This window comes from Aquarana catesbeiana, linkage group LG08 (assembly GCF_042186555.1).
Source record: "Aquarana catesbeiana isolate 2022-GZ linkage group LG08, ASM4218655v1, whole genome shotgun sequence".
Lineage (NCBI taxonomy): Eukaryota > Metazoa > Chordata > Amphibia > Anura > Ranidae > Aquarana > Aquarana catesbeiana.
The window spans coordinates 274,112,555-274,129,618 of record NC_133331.1 but is presented as its reverse complement, the minus strand read 5'-3'; the positions used below and the strand labels follow the sequence as shown (position 1 = coordinate 274,129,618).

Here is a 17,064-nt window from a genome sequence, read left to right as displayed (position 1 = left end):
TGTAAGGGTGCAATTAGGACGGCTAAGATAGAACATGAAAGACACATAGCGGAGGAGAGCAAAAAAATCCCAAGAAATTCTTTAAGTATGTAAACAGTAAAAAAGGGGGGACAGACCATATTGGCCCTATATAGAATGAGGAAAGACATCTGGTTACAAAGGATGGGGAGATGGCGAAGGTATTGAATTTATTCTTCTCCTCAGTCTTCACAAGTGAATCGGGGGGGCTTCAGTAACCAAAACTGCAGTGTTTATCCTCAGGAGACAAAACAGGAAGCACCTCCATGGTTAACAGAGGACAGAATTAAAATTAGTCTTGAGAAACTTAACATTAATAAATCACCAGGACCAGATGGCTTGCATCCAAGGGTACTTGGGGAACTCAGTCAAGTGATTGCCAGACCTTTGTTCCTAATTTTTACAGACAGTCTACTGACTGGAATGGTACCAGCTGATTGGAAAAAAGCCAATGTAGCACCAATATTTTAAAAAGGGCCCAAAATACACCCCTGGGAATTACAGATCAGTTAACCTAACATCAATAGTATGTAAACTCTTGGAGGGGATAAGGGACTATATACAAGATTTTAGTAATGAGAACGGTATCGTTAGCAGTAATCAGCATGGATTTATGGATTTATGAATAATCGTTCTTGCCAAACCAATCTACTAACCTTCTATGAGGAGGTGAGTTGCCATCTAGATAAAGGAAGGCCCGTAGACATGGTATATCTAGATTTTGCAAAAGCATTTGACACAGTTCCCCATAAACATTTACTGTACAAAATAAGGTCTGTTGGCATGGACCATAGGGTGAGTACATGGATTGAAAACTGGCTACAAGGGCGAGTTCAGAGGGTGGTGATAAATGGGGAGTACTCGGAATGGTCAGGGGTGGGTATTGGGGTTCCCCAGGGTTCTGTGCTGGGACCAATCCTATTTAATTTGTTCATAAACGATCTGGAGGATGGGATAAACAGTTCAGTCTCTGTATTTGCAGACAATACTAAGCTAAGCAGGGCAATAACTTCTCCGCAGGATGTGGAAACCTTGCAAAAAGATCTGAACAAATTAATGGGGTGGGCAACTACATGGCAAATGAGGTTCAATGTAGAAAAATGTAAAATAATGTATTTGGGTGGCAAAAATATGAATGCAATCTATACACTGGGGGGAGAACCTCTGGGGGAATCTAGGATGGAAAAGGACCTGGGGGTCCTAGTAGATGATAGGCTCAGCAATGGCATGCAATGCCAAGCTGCTGCTAACAAAGCAAACAGAATATTGGCATGCACTAAAAAGGGGATCAACTCCAGAGATAAAACGATAATTCTCCCACTCTACAAGACTCTGGTCCGGCCGCACCTAGAGTATGCTGTCCAGTTCTGGGCACCAGTCCTCAGGAAGGATGTACTGGGAATTGAGCGAGTACAAAGAAGGGCAACAAAGCTAATAAAGGGTCTGGAGGATCTTAGTTATGAGGAAAGGTTGCGAGCACTGAACTTAGAAGAGATGCTTGAGAGGGGATATGATTTCAATATACAAATACCGTACTGGTGACCCCACAATAGAAATAAAACTTTTTCGCAGAAGAGAGTTTAACAAGACTCGTGGCCACTCATTAAAATTAGAAGAAAAGAGGTTTAACCTTAAACTACGTAGAGGGTTCTTTACTGTAAGAGCGGCAAGGATGTGGAATTCCCTTCCATGGGCGGTGGTCTCAGCGGGGAGCATCGATAGCTTCAAGAAACTATTAGATAAGCACCTAAATGACCGCAACATACAGGGATATACAATGTAATACTGACACATAATCACACATAGGTTGTACTTGATGGACTTGTGTCTTTTTTCAACCTCACCTACTATGTAACTATATATAACTTACTGATCTCTGCTCTCTCCTCACACGATCGGTGTGTGAGGAGAGAGCAGAGATCATATAGTAACTGCTCCTCAGTGTTTACATTTGTGACCGGCTGTGATTGGACACAGCTGGTCACGTGGTAAACAGCCAATTTCATTGGCTGTTTACCCTGATTGGGAAGCGCTGTGTCCGAGGGACACGCGCCGTCTCCGATCTGCGTGCCCCCGCGCACGCGCGCTAGGGGTTATCCTGCTGGGCGTCATTTGACGCCCAGTCAGGATAACGCAGTCACTTCCCGGCCATCAATATGCTATAGGCCGGGCGGGAAGTGGTTAAACATAAAACAATGAGGCTCCATTCACATCTGTGTGTTTCTAAACCCATGATAAAGCACACATGTGGAGCCCCATTGCTCTTGTGCAAACAATTCAACTTCACTTTGCGGCCCCATTCATGTCTAGCATAGTGGAAGCGCACTTTTTTTTTTTTTTGGCGCATTTTTCCTGTGACACACATAGGGCAGCCTATTGATTTCAGTGGGCTGTCCTACATGTGGCGAAGTGGGTTGCACATGTGGGACATTTTGGCGTGTTGCGGGTTCCACATTTTGTACTGTGCGTTTTGCTGTGTTTTTTCACACATTTTTTTCTTGTGGCAAAATGTGTGTTTTCATCTGTTTGGTGTGCTGTTAACAATTAATGGCACCAAAAGCACAACTAGTTAATTTAGGTGTATAAAGGTAGGCATACACTATGTATTTACCAAAACTATGTAATAGGAGGAGACACCATCTATCCAATCACTCTGTATCCAATCGGGCAGGCCCTTGCACTACATTAATGATGGTAGATCTGCAGGAGATTGTATAGTGTATGGTGAGCTTTACAGACCACAGGACATACTTCTCCTCTTGTTTCCAATTTTACAGCTCTATTCACATAGGCTGTTGTCTGATCGCTAGCTCCCGCACACTCTGCCAAGTGAATGAGATCATCTATGGCTGTGTATTTAGTGAGAACGGTATTCACTGATTGCATTTAAAAAACGTGCAGTTGATAAGGGGTGGTAGTGATGTGCTAGAGTTGGAGAACAGATGATGCAGGGTGTGTGCATAATGAGGTCAGCTGGTAAACTCCTTCCTGTTTCATGTCCTACGGTCCATCCAGGAAGTAATGGAGACGTTTTTTTCATAGAGCCAGGTGGACAGGGAGGTAAGGGTTGTGAAGATAAAGATATTTTATTTCTGCAAAAGAAGTGCACTCATGGTATATTGGTACACAGGGGAGCTGGAATTTACAGAAAAAGGTGAACTTCTCCTTTTAAAGTTTTTACAAAATAAAATGTGTCAAGCTGTTGGGTTCAACTCAGATGTACCATATTTCAAAGAAATGCTACATATGAGGAGCAAAGCGAATGGCATCTCTGAGATGAAGAATACTGCTATGCATTACATCTCTTTGAAAGCCATACACAGCTGGCTCACAGTTAAACTATGAACTGGTAAATCAATACCTCCTGGACAGGATGTATATCATGTGATCAAGCTTAGACCTGACAGAGGTGTAATGTAATTGACGGTCCTTGCCAAGTTTTTTGAAGGAGTCGCGCATGGTATAATTGGAGTAGTTCAAGCCGCTGCTGGAATGAATGGAAGAGTCACATGCTGTGCTAGTGGTGGAAGCAGAAGCAGAAGAAGACAAAGATGTGGAAAAAGATGACCACATTGTTTTTTCAACCTCACCTACTATGTAACCTTCAAGCCATCCACAAGCAGGAACTTCTTTCCAACCTTCGCCTTTCCAACGATCTTGGCACCAGACCTGGTATAATTGCTTGTTAAGGTAAAAGCCGCAAATTCTGGTCTGTTTCAATAAAAATGTTAAGATTTTGGCACGTCGTAAGAAAATACAGAGGCTGAGACTCATCCACAAAGCTGTAAACTGGAACACTGCGCTTACTGCAAGCTTCGTGAATATCTCAAAATATTTCATTGTCTGTAAAGGAATCCATGACCACAGCGATTACCTCCCGGGCGCCCTTGGTCAAGGCACTAATTGTCTCCTTGCAGCTGTAGATGGTCTCCCCGAATCCAGCCTGAAAATTGACCACCACCCTGCTGGCCGGTACGATACCGCACTAAAGGCCAGACAGCCGAGCTCCAGCAGCGGGGACTCCACATTAGAAATCTCAGGGAAGTAAGTGACCAAAGAGCAGTCCACTGAGGTGGACATGGAGACCTTCTCATCCCTACACTGCAAGCTGGAGGCCGAGTTCAGGATCTCCCCAACCTCTGGCTCAGACAGGAAGCCCAGTACCCACTCTCAGTGCAGGATTTCCTGCATAGCCTCCATACCCCTGGACACCAGCTCCTCCAGGGCCAGCTGCTGGGCCTCGCTGGGCCTCGCTGTACAGATCGGGGAGAGCAGGGTGCCAGCCTGGGACTGGTTCACCATGGTGTAAAGAGCCAGAGAGTTCCAGCAGCTGAAAGACAACTGGAGTAACGGCATCTGTAACCGTTAACTGCCCGCCGTATATTAAAATGACAGTTGGGCGGGGCCGTTCAGCAGCAGTACAAGTCGCCAATCAGTGCCTGACGCACATCGCCCATCGGTGCCGCTGTCAGCAGTATAACTGTCCTACAGCCGCCCATCAGCACAGTACCCATCTCTTGAGAATTGACCTAAAATTCTCAATAGGATTAAGGTCTGGGCATTTTCCTGGCCATGGACCCATGGACCCAAAATTTCGATGTTTTGTTCTCCAAGCAACTTGGTTATCACTTTTTGCCTTATGGCAAGGTGCTCCATCGTGCTGGAAATGGCATTGTTCCTCACCAAACTGTGGCTTGGATGGTTGGTAGACTTTGCTTTCGGAGAATGTTTTTGTACCATTCTTTATTCATAGCTGTGTTCTTGGGCAAAATTGTGAGTGAGCCCACTCCCTTGGCTGAGAAATAACTCCACACATGAATGGTCTCAGGATGCTTTACTGTTGGCATGACATAGGACTGATGGTAGCACTCACCTTTTTTCTTCTCCGGACAAGGTTTTTTTCCGGATGTCCTGTTTATCAACTATGCCTTTGTTTGCCATCTGCATTGTTTACCCACCATGTTTCTGCCTTCCACCTGTACTGACCCTGGCCTGTTTATTGACTGTGATTCTGCCTGCCGTCTGGATTTTTTTTACAACCACCTTTCTGCCTGCTGCTTGAACTTATGTTTTGCCTTGCTAGTGTAGTAGTGGAATTCAAGATAACACAAGGGGTCTCGCATATGTGAGGGGGTTCAGAATAGTGTTCTGAGTAGAGACAACCAGTTTTTGGTTTTCTCTGGGTTTTGTAATTCCCAGATCAGGGTCCGGAGACTTCGAAGAGACTTCAAAGAGATTTGGGTGGGAAGAAGCCTCTACCCTGTGCCCATTCTTTCCTGACCAAGGCCCTAAGCTTGATGTTCCTGCCTGTTGCCTGGACAAATAATTTTGCTGTGCTGACCATATCTCTGCCTGCTGCCTATACTGACTATGAACAGTATTCCTGCCTGCTGCCTAGGCTATTCCTTTCGCTGTCACTTATCACGTCCCTGCCTGCTGCATAGACCAATGCTCTCCTCTGTGGACCACTGCACTACTAAAACCACTTTACTCTTTGCTCAGCAGAATGTATATTGGGGTGTAATTCTTGGTATGTACATGCTATGTGTTAGAAATATGGAAGGCCTTCAATGTGATGGGTTGTCAGGAAATTAGATGTGTAATTTATGTCCCTAGAATGCCTGCAGGTGCTACTTGGATGTTGGTCCTCTGTATGTTGCTAGGCTGTGGAAATGTCCCACATGTGGTATCCCCATACTCCGGAGGAGTAGCAGAATGTATTTTGGGAGTAATTCTTGGTATAGTGTATGTGTTAGAAAAAAAATTAATTAGTAATTCCACTGTCTTGGTGCTCTAGGGCCTTCAAAATCATGATAGGTAGTCTGGAAAGTAAATGTATAATTTATGCCCCTAGAATGCCTGAAGGTGCTACTTGAATGTGGGGCCTCAGTATGTGGCCGGGCTGTGAAAGTCTTTCACAGATGGCATCACCATACTCGGGACGTGTAGCAAACTGTGTTTTGGGGTGTAATTGCAAGTATGCCTATGCCTTGTGCGTGAAACAACTTAACCACTTGCCGCCCGCCCTATTACAAAGTGGTTTAATATTTCTGACCGGACCTCATATGATGTGATCAGGATATCGAGCCGCTGCGCGCCCCCGGGGGTGCGCATCGCGGCGATCGTTGTTGCGGGGTGTCACGCTGACACCCTGCAACACCTATCTAGGTAAAGAGTCTCTGATGGAGACTCTTTACCACGTGATCAGCCGTGTCCAATAATGGCTGATCACGATGCAAATAGGAAGAGCCGATTATCAGCTTATCCTCACTCGCATCTGACAGACGCAGTAGAGGAGAGCCGATCGACTGCTCTCCTGACAGGGGGGTCTGTGCTGATTGTTTATCAGCACAGCCCCCCCTCGGATCCTACCCAGGACCACCAGGGAAGCCGCCCAGGACCACCAGGATGACCACCACACTGGACCACCAGGTATGCCCCCTAGACCCCCAGGGAAATACCAATATGTCCCCAGGCAGCTGCCAATCTGTGCCCACTCCAATGCCTGCCAGTGCCATCAGGGATGCCTATTAGTGCTGCGTATCAGTGACCAGCAGTGCCACCTATCAGTGCCCAGCAGTGCCGCCTTTCAGTGTCGCCCATCAGTGCCACCCATGAGTGCCCATCAGTGCCGCCTACCAGTGCCCGTCAGTGCCCGCTCATTGGTGCCACCTCATCGGTGCCGCCTTATCAGTGCCCATCAGTGATAGAGAAAACTTACTTATTTACAAATTTTTTTTAACAGAAACAAAAGCAAAACTTTTATTTTTTTCAAAATTTTCGGTCTTTTTTTATTTGTTTAGGAAAAAATAAAAACCAGAGGTGATCAAGTACCACCAAAAGAAAGCTCTATTTGTGGGAACAAAATGATAAAAATTTAGTTTGGGTACAGTGTAGCATGACCGCTGAATTGTCATTCAAACTGCGACAGCACTGAAAGCTGAAAATTGGTCTGGGGAGGAGGGTGTCTAAGTGCCCTGTATTGAAGTGGTTAAAGAGGAGGTCCACCTACCTCTAAAAAATTAAAAGCCAGCAGCTGCAAATACTGCAGCTGCTGACTTTTAATAGTAGGACACTTACCTGTCCTGGAGTCCAGCAATGTCAGCACCGCAGCTGATGTTTCTATCAGCTGTCAGGTGCTGCCGCCACCATTGCGGGTAAGGGAACCCAGCAGTGTAGCATTACGGCTTCACGCCTGGTCCCTACTGCGCATGCCGAGGGACCGCTGCGCTCTCCTACTAGATCAGTGGCGGGGGAAGGCGGAGGGAAGAGGAAGGAGCCGAGCTGTGACTTAATTCACCGTGGCACAGACTCCCAAAAGTGGGGATAGGATACCTGTCAAAAATATCCACTCCCCCCCCAAACGGTGCCAAATGTGGCACTGGCGGGGGGAGGAGACAAATGAGCGGAAGTTCCACTTTTTTGGGTGGAACGCCGCTTTAATATAAAAAATATTTACATAAAATATAAAATATTTTATGTAACTTTTCCCAAGAATTGTGGGAAAAAATTACAACTTCAAAAAAATCACCATGCCTCTTACTAAATACATTGGCCTGTCTACTTATAGGTGAGTTGGAACCTCTGGTGCTTATTGAGAGCTAATCGGTATTGCTGAAACTTGGCTTCATTCCTCACATGACCGGGCAATTAATATTTCTGGCTATGCACTCTTTCGGAGAGACCGTGTGAAAAGGAAAGGTGGCGGGGTCTGTCTCTGTGAGAAGCAATCTCAAAGCGAGTGTGAATGAGGACCTAATTGATGGGAGAGTGTGATGTGGCTGAAACATTATGGGTGGAACTACATATAGATGTGCGTAGTTCAAAGTTAATCATTGGAGTTTTTTATAGACCACCCAATGTTAATGAGGAGGTGGAGACTCGGGTCCTTGCACAGATGGAAAGGGCGGCAAGGACAGGGACGGTGATAATAATGGGGGGTTTTAACTACCTGGAAATTGACTGGAGTAATGGCGCTGCTGGAACAGTTAAAGGGCAAACATTTATAAACCTATTACAGAACAATTTTATGGTCCAGTTTATTGAGGCCCCAACTAGGAATGATGCTCTGTTGGACCTGGTAATCTCAAACCATGCAGAGCGTATTACTAATGTTCATATAAAGGTGCATCTGGGTAGCAGTGACTATAACATGATTTAATTTGATGTTCGCTGTAAGCAAACACAGGGAGGATAAAACACTTAACTTTAACCACTTAAGGACCGCCTAACGCCGATTTACGTCGGCAAGGCGGCACGGGCAGGCAAAATCACGTACATGTACGTGATTTGCCTCTCGCGGGTGGGGGGTCCGATCGGACCCCCCCCCCGGTGCCCGAAGCGGTCCCGTTCTGTTCCCCGGCGATCCGAGATGAGGGGGAGGCCATCCGTTCGTGGCCCCCCCCTCGCGATCGCCGCCGGCCAATGGGAACACTCCTTTGCTGCTGTATGCTAAACAGCAGCAAAGGAAATGATGTCATCTCCCCTCGGCTCGGTATTTTCCGTTCCAGCGCCGAGGGGAGAAGACATCAATGTGAGTGCACAACACACACACACACAGTAGAACATGCCAGGCATACAAAACACCCCGATCCCCCCCCCGATCGCCCCCCGATCCCCCCCCAATCACCCCCCCCCCCCGTCACAAACTGACACCAGCAGGTTTTTTTTTTTTTTTTTCTGATTACTGCATAGTGTCAGTTTGTGACAGTTACAGTGTTGGGACAGTGAGTATCACCCCCCTTTAGGTCTAGGGTACCCCCCTAACCCCCCCTAATAAAGTTTTAACCCCTTGATCACCCCCTGTCACCAGTGTTGCTAAGCGATCATTTTTCTGATCGCTGTATTAGTGTCGCTGGTGACGCTAGTTAGTGAGGTAAATATTTAGGTTCGCCGTCAGCGTTTTATAGCGACAGGGACCCCCATATACTACCTAATAAATGTTTTAACCCCTTGATTGCCCCCTAGTTAACCCTTTCACCACTGATCACCGTATAACCGTTACGGGTGACGCAGGTTAGTTCGTTTATTTTTTATAGTGTCAGGGCACCCGCCGTTTATTACCTAATAAAGGTTTAGCCCCCTGATCGCCCGGCGGTGATATGCGTCGCCCCAGGCAGCGTCAGATTAGCGCCAGTACCGCTAACACCCACGCATGCAGCATGCGCCTCCCTTAGTGGTATAGTATCTGATCGGATCAATATCTGATCTGATCAGATCTATACTAGCGTCCCCAGCAGTTTAGGGTTCCCAAAAACACAGTGTTAGCGGGATCAGCCCAGATACCCGCTAGCACCTGCGTTTTGCCCCTCCGCCCAGCCCACCCAAGTGCAGTATCGATCGATCACTGTCACTTACAAAACACTAAACGCATAACTGCAGCGTTCACAGAGTCAGGCCTGATCCCTGCGATCGCTAACAGTTTTTTTGGTAGCATTTTGGTGAACTGGCAAGCAAGCACCAGGCAGCGTCAGGTTAGCGCCAGTACCGCTAACACCCACGCACGCACTGTACACCTCCCTTAGTGGTATAGTATCTGATCGGATCAATATCTGATCCGATCAGATCTATACTAGCGTCCCCAGCAGTTTAGGGTTCCCAAAAACGCAGTGTTAGCGGGATCAGCCCAGATACCTGCTAGCACCTGCGTTGTGCCCCTCCGCCCGGCCCAGCCCAGCCCACCCAAGTGCAGTATCGATCGATCACTGACACTTACAAGGCACTAAACGCATAACTGCAGCGTTCGCAGAGTCAGGCCTGATCCCTGCGATCGCTAACAGTTTTTTTGGTAGCATTTTGGTGAACTAGCAAGCACCGGCCCCAGGCAGCGTCAGGTTAGCGCCAGTACCACTAACACCCACGCACGCAGCATACGCCTCCTTTAGTGGTATAGTATCTGAACGGATCAATATCTGATCCGATCAGATCAGATCTATACTAGCGTCCCCAGCAGTTTAGGGTTCCCAAAAACGCAGTGTTAGCGGGATCAACCCAGATACCTGCTAGCACCTGCGTTTTGCCCCTCCGCCCGGCCCAGTCCAGCCCACCCAAGTGCAGTATCGATCGATCACTGTCACTTACAAAACACTAAACGCATAACTGCAGCGTTTGCAGAGTCAGGCCTGATCCCTGCGATCGCTAACAGTTTTTTTGGAAGCTTTTTATTGAACTGGCAAGCACCAGCGGCCTAGTACACCCCGGTCGTAGTCAAACCAGCACTGCAGTAACACTTGGTGACGTGGCGAGTCCCATAAGTGCAGTTCAAGCTGGTGAGGTGACAAGCACAAGTAGTGTCCCGCTGCCACCAAAAAGACAAACACAGGCCCGTCGTGCCCATAGTGCCCTTCCTGCTGCATTCGCCAATCCTAATTGGGAACCCACCACTTCTGCAGCGCCCGTACTTCCCCCATTCACATCCCCCAACGAAATGCAGTCGGCTGCATGAGAGGCATTTTTATGTGCTCCCGAGTACCCCTACCCAACGAACCCCCCCCAAAAAGATGTTGTGTCTGCAGCAAACGCGGATATAGGCGTGACACCCGCTATTATTGTCCCTTCTGTCCTGACAATCCTGGTCTTTGCATTGGTGAATGTTTTGAACGCTACCATACACTAGTTGAGTATTAGCGTAGGGTACAGCATTGCACAGACTAGGCACACTTTCACAGGGTCTCCCAAGATGCCATCGCATTTTGAGAGACCCGAACCTGGAACCGGTTACAGTTATAAAAGTTAGTTACAAAAAAAGTGTAAAAAAAAAAAAAATATATATAAAATAAAAAAAAATAGTTGTCGTTTTATTGTTCTCTCTCTCTATTCTCTCTCTCTATTGTTCTGCTCTTTTTTTACTGTATTCTATTCTGCAGTGTTTTATTGTTATTGTTATTATGTTTTATCATGTTTGTTTTTCAGGTATGTAATTATTTATACTTTATTGTTTACTGTGCTTTATTGTTAACCATTTTTTTGTCTTCAGGTACGCCATTCACAACTTTGAGTGGTTATACCAGAATGATGCCTGCAGGTTTAGGTATCATCTTGGTATCATTCTTTTCAGCCAGCGGTCGGCTTTCATGTAAAAGCAATCCTAGTGGCTAATTAGCCTCTAGACTGCCTTTACAACCCGTGGGAGGGAATGCCCCCCCCCCCCCCCCCACCGTCTTCCGTGTTTTTCTCTGGCTCTCCTGTCTCAACAGGGAACCTGAGAATGCAGCCGGTGATTCAGCCAGCTGACCATAGAGCTGATCAGAGACAAGAGTGGCTCCAAACATCTCTATGGCCTAAGAAACCGGAAGCTACGAGCATTTTATGACTTAGATTTCGCCGGATGTAAATAGCGCCATTGGGAAATTGGGGAAGCATTTTATCACACCGATCTTGGTGTGGTCAGATGCTTTGAGGGCAGAGGAGAGATCTAGGGTCTAATAGACCCCAATTTTTTCAAAAAAGAGTACCTGTCACTACCTGTTGCTATCATAGGGGATATTTACATTCCCCGAGATAACAATAAAAATGATTTAAAAAAAAAAAAATGAAAGGAACAGTTTAAAAATAAGATAAAAAAGCAAAAAAATAATAAAGAAAAAAAAAAAAAAAAAAAAAAGCACCCCTGTCGCCCCCTGCTCTTGCGCTAAGGCGAACGCAAGCGGCGGTCTGTCGTCAAACGTAAACAGCAATTGCACCATGCATGTGAGGTATCGCCGCGAAGGTCAGATCGAGGGCAGTAATTTTTGCAGTAGACCTCCTCTGTAGATCTAAAGTGGTAACCTGTAAAGGCTTTTAAAGGCTTTTAAAAATGTATTTATTTTGTTGCCACTGCACGTTTGTGCGCAATTGTAAAGCATGTCATGTTTGGTATCCATGTACTCGGTCTAAGATCATCTTTTTTATTTCATCAAACATTTGGGCAATATAGTGTGTTTTAGTGCATTAAAATTTAAAAAAGTGTGTTTTTTCCCCAAAAAATGCGTTTGAAAAATCGCTGCGCAAATACTGTGTGAAAAAAAAAAATGAAACACCCACCATTTTAATCTGTAGGGCATTTGCTTTAAAAAAATATATAATGTTTGGGGGTTCAAAGTAATTTTCTTGCAAAAAAAAAAAAACTTTTTCATGTAAAAAATAAGTGTCAGAAAGGGCTTTGTCTTCAAGTGGTTAGAAGAGTGGGTGATGTGTGACATAAGCTTCTAAATGTTGTGCATAAAATGCCAGGACAGTTCAAAACCCCCCCAAATGACCCCATTTTGGAAAGTAGACACCCCAAGCTATTTGCTGAGAGGCATGTCGAGTCCATGGAATATTTTATATTGCGACACAAGTTGCGGGAAAGAGACAAATTTTTTTTTTTTTTTTTTTTTTTTTGCACAAAGTTGTCACTAAATGATATATTGCTCAAACATGCCATGGGAATATGTGAAATTACACCCCAAAATACATTCTGCTGCTTCTCCTGAGTACGGGGATACCATATGTGTGAGACTTTTTGGGAGCCTAGCCGTGTACGGGACCCCGAAAACCAAGCACCGCCTTCAGGCTTTCTAAGGGGCGTGAATTTTTGATTTCACTCTTCACTGCCTATCACAGTTTCGGAGGCCATGGAATGCCCAGGTGGCACAAAACCCCCCCAAATGACCCCATTTTGGAAAGTAGACACCCCAAGCTATTTGCTGAGAGGTATAGTGAGTATTTTGCAGACCTCACTTTTTGTCACAAAGTTTTGAAATTTGAAAAAAGAAAAAAAAAAAAAGTTTTTTCTTGTCTTTCTTCATTTTCAAAAACAAATGAGAGCTGCAAAATACTCACCATGCCTCTCAGCAAATAGCTTGGGGTGTCTACTTTCCAAAATGGGGTCATTTGGGGGGGGTTTGTGCCACCTGGGCATTCCATGGCCTCCGAAACGGTGTTAGGCAGTGAAGAGTAAAATCAAAAATTCACGCCCTTAAAAACGCTGAAGGCGGTGATTGGTTTTCGGGGCCCCGTACGCGGCTAGGCTCCCAAAAAGTCCCACACATGTGGTATCCCCATACTCAGGAGAAGCAGCTAAATGTATTTTGGGGTGCAATTCCACATAGGCCCATGGCCTGTGTGAGCAATATATCATTTAGTGACAACTTTGTGCAAAAAAAAAAAAAAAGTGTCACTTTCCCGCAACTTGTGTCAAAATATAAAATATTCCATGGACTCAATATGCCTCTCAGCAAATAGCTTGGGGTGTCTACTTTCCAAAATGGGGTCATTTGGGGGGGGGTTGTGCCACCTGGGCATTCCATGGCCTCCGAAACTGTGATAGGCAGTGAAGAGTGAAATCAAAAAGTTACACCCTTAGAAATCCTGAAGGCGGTGATTGGTTTTCGGGGTCCCATACGCGGCTAGGCTCCCAAAAAGTCCCACACATGTGGTATCCCCGTACTCAGGAGAAGTAGCTGAATATATTTTGGGGTGCAATTCCACATAGGCCCATGGCCTGTGTGAGCAATATATCATTTAGTGACAACTTTTTGTAAATATTTTTTTTTTTTTTTTTTTTTGTCATTATTCAATCACTTGGGACAAAAAAAATAAATATTCAATGGGTTCAACATGCCTATCAGCAATTTCCTTGGGGTGTCTACTTTCCAAAATGGGGTCATTTGGGGGGGTTTTGTACTGCCCTGCCATTTTAGCACCTCAAGAAATGACATAGGCAGTCATAAACTAAAAGCTGTGTAAATTCCAGAAAATGTACCCTAGTTTGTAGACGCTATAACTTTTGCGCAAACCAATAACTATACGCTTATTGACATTTTTTTTACCAAAGACATGTGGCCGAATACATTTTGGCCTAAATGTATGACTAAAATTGAGTTTATTGGATTTTTTTTATAACAAAAAGTAGAAAATATCATTTTTTTTCAAAATTTTCGGTCTTTTTCCGTTTATAGCGCAAAAAATAAAAACTGCAGAAGTGATCAAATACCATCAAAAGAAAGCTCTATTTGTGGGAAGAAAAGGACGCAAATTTCGTTTGGGTACAGCATTGCATAACCGCGCAATTAGCAGTTAAAGCGACGCAGTGCCAAATTGGAAAAAGACCTCTGGTCCTTAGGCAGCATAATGGTCCGGGGCTCAAGTGGTTAAGAGAGCTAATTTTCCAAGGTTGAGGGCTGCTCTCCAAGACTTAGACTGGGAGGGAATATTGGCATCGATGAACACAGAACAGAAATGTGAGTTCTTCAAAAAGACTGTTTGAACTCACTGCAAAGTATATTCCCATGGGCAATAAGTTTAAAAGGCTAAAAATAAAACCTATGTGGCTCACGGCCAAAGTTAAAAAAAACCTATAAACAATAAGAAAAGAGCTTTTAAAAAATAAAATGAGGAACACTATTGTTTAAATGTTACAAAGAAGGGGGCGTGGCCTAGCGCGGCATGTGAACAGACCTGTTCACCGGAGCTCCCGCTGTTGATCCGCCTAACGATCCTTTCCTCGCTGTCCCCGGCGCCCAAAAACCGAAGTGCTCGGTAGCTACAGCCTCCCTGTCACCCCAGGACACAAATACAGCTGCAGTGTGGGGGTATGATGACCCGTGGGAACTGCGGTGAAGCCGCGGCCTCGGCCGCTCCGGACTTCCAAGATGGCGCCTGGACATCTCAGCCGCAGAGAACGCCACGAGGCCAGGACAAGAAAGCAGACCAGGGGGGTAAGTCACAGAAACCCCCTAAAACCAAAGACCAACCCAGGGATATGCTATACTATGCACAGAAACTGGCAGGCTCTGCTGACTCCACACAGACCAGCACACAGATCCCAGCAGTGTCCATGGAGCAGACAGGCAGGGGAGACACAGACAGGCCAGAGGACACAGACATTATGGACTCAGTTCCAGATCCTATGCCAGGCCTGTTTGATTTACAAGTGGAAGACAGTCCCCAGCCTACGCTCAGTGAAATTTTACATGCAGTCCATAGATGCACTGCTTCAGTGGATGATCTTAAAGAAAAATTTGGAGGACTGAAGGAGACTGTATCTCTCCTCCGTCAAGACATTCAAAAAATCAGGGAGAGAACCACGGCAGTGGAGGGGAGAGTAAGTGACATAGAAGATCAGATGCCTCATTTAAACAGAGATGTGAGTGGGGCTGCACAACACGCACACCAGGCTTTTGAAAAGACTGACGACATCGAGAACCGCCTGAGACGCAATAACGTTCGCATAGTGGGGCTCCCGGAGAAGGTGGCGGGCAGGGACCCCACGGTATTCGTCGAAGAGTGGCTGCAAGAAATATTTGGTAAAGAGGCCTTTTCTCCCCTGTATGCAGTAGAGCGGGCACATCGAGTGCCGCCAAGGCCTCTCCCACCTGGGAATCCCCCTAGAGCGATGCTGGCCAGGCTCCTTAATTATCGTGACCGTGAAGTAGTGCTACGACTAGCCAGGGAAAAAGGGGCTGTGCAGTTTAATGGAACCAAAATCTCCTTTTACCCCGACTTGTCAGCCGAAGTGCAACGCAGAAGATCCAAATTTGCAGATGTTAAGAAACGGCTGCAACGCTTACAGCTTAAATATGCGATGCTATTCCCTGCCAAGTTGCGAATTACAGCTGGAGATCAGAATCACTTCTTTGAAAACGCGCAGGATGCTGCAGGATGGCTGGACCGAAACGAGCAAGACCTGCGTCGCCGCAGACGCGAAAATGAGGATGGATGACTTCACTTAATCTGCTCGCTGCAGGAATAATGGGCGCCCACATTATACCGTCGCTATTACTCCTTTTACAGAGGACTTTTCCTTATCACCTAGTACCAGCGAAGGAATTTCAATTTTATGAGCTCACTGCAAGTGATGAATAACCACTTGGATGGATGGCGGATGTGCTCCGCACCTGAACTTTCCATGTTGCCACTATTGTTATGGCTTGAGGTGTTGTGCCCTGTTGGCGCGGTTAGGGCCTACCGAGCCCCACAAAATCTGATACCCCTCCGCGTGGCAAAATCAGCGGGGACTGTTTCACAGGTTCTCTTTTTTTCCTGGACCTATTACCTGGTTCACCTCACTCTGCAAATGATTATACAGTATTTCTGTGACATTTTGTTGCCTCTCCACTGTTTGAACTGCATCACCGTCATACCCTGTGATCCAGGTGGCCGGCTGGCCACTTCAGTTTATGTATGGATTGCTGACTGGAGATCCCCGGAAGTGCTGCACGACAATACGGGACCTTGCTACACGGATAGGAACTGGACTGAATTTCTGCAATGTCTGATACACCCATAGTGACCTGGAACGTTCGGGGAGTGAACGATCCATTGAAAAGGTCTATGATCTCAGCCGGACTGCGGAAATTCCATCCGGCTGTAATTGGCCTGCAGGAAACCCACCTGTGGGATGATACAGTTGGTTTCTTACAATATGCCTGGGTCGGCAAAGCCTATCACTCCACCTACTCCGCTTTTTCACGCGGAGTAAGTGTACTGATACACAAAGCCCTAGTGTACCAGGAGCTAGACTCCTTAATAGACATATCTGGTAGATTTGTGTTTTTGCACTGTAAATTGTATACGATTACCTTGATATTAGCTTTTGTATATGTGCCCCCTCCATTCTCCAGAGAGGTATTACAATTGTTAATTTCCTATTTAGCTAACAAACCGGATATTCCGGTATTAATAATGGGTGATTTCAATTGCTACTTAGACCCTAAACTAGACAGACATCCACCTGTACAGCCCCCTGGGAGTAGACGGGGCACTGCTCTCAGTCGCCTACTTGCAGAAGTGGGATGGATAGATATTTGGCGCAATCGTAAACCAGTATGCAAGCAATTCTCCTGTTTTTCCAAGACCCATGGGTCGTTATCACGTATTGACTTATGCATAGGTACCACAAATCTGGTAGGCAACATATCCAAAGTGGAATATTTTCCAAGAGGAGTGTCGGACCACTCCCCACTAACTTTATGGTTAATTACTAGACCCCCCAGTAACCTACCTAAAGCCCCGTGGAAGCTGAATGCTTTCTGGTTAAAACTCTTTGCTTCACAGGAGGGAATAGCAACTCAGATCGAGGTTTTC

General features: G+C 45.9%; 1 protein-coding gene and 1 pseudogene across 3 annotated transcripts in view; one reads left to right on the top strand and one right to left on the bottom strand.

The window, feature by feature from the left end:
* RAD9A (RAD9 checkpoint clamp component A) overlaps positions 1–17,064 on the top strand; it is a 215,201-nt gene that overhangs the window by 132,304 nt on the left and 65,833 nt on the right. The window lies entirely within an intron of this gene.
* Positions 3,612–4,758, bottom strand: LOC141105432 (protein FAM83D-B-like; annotated as a pseudogene).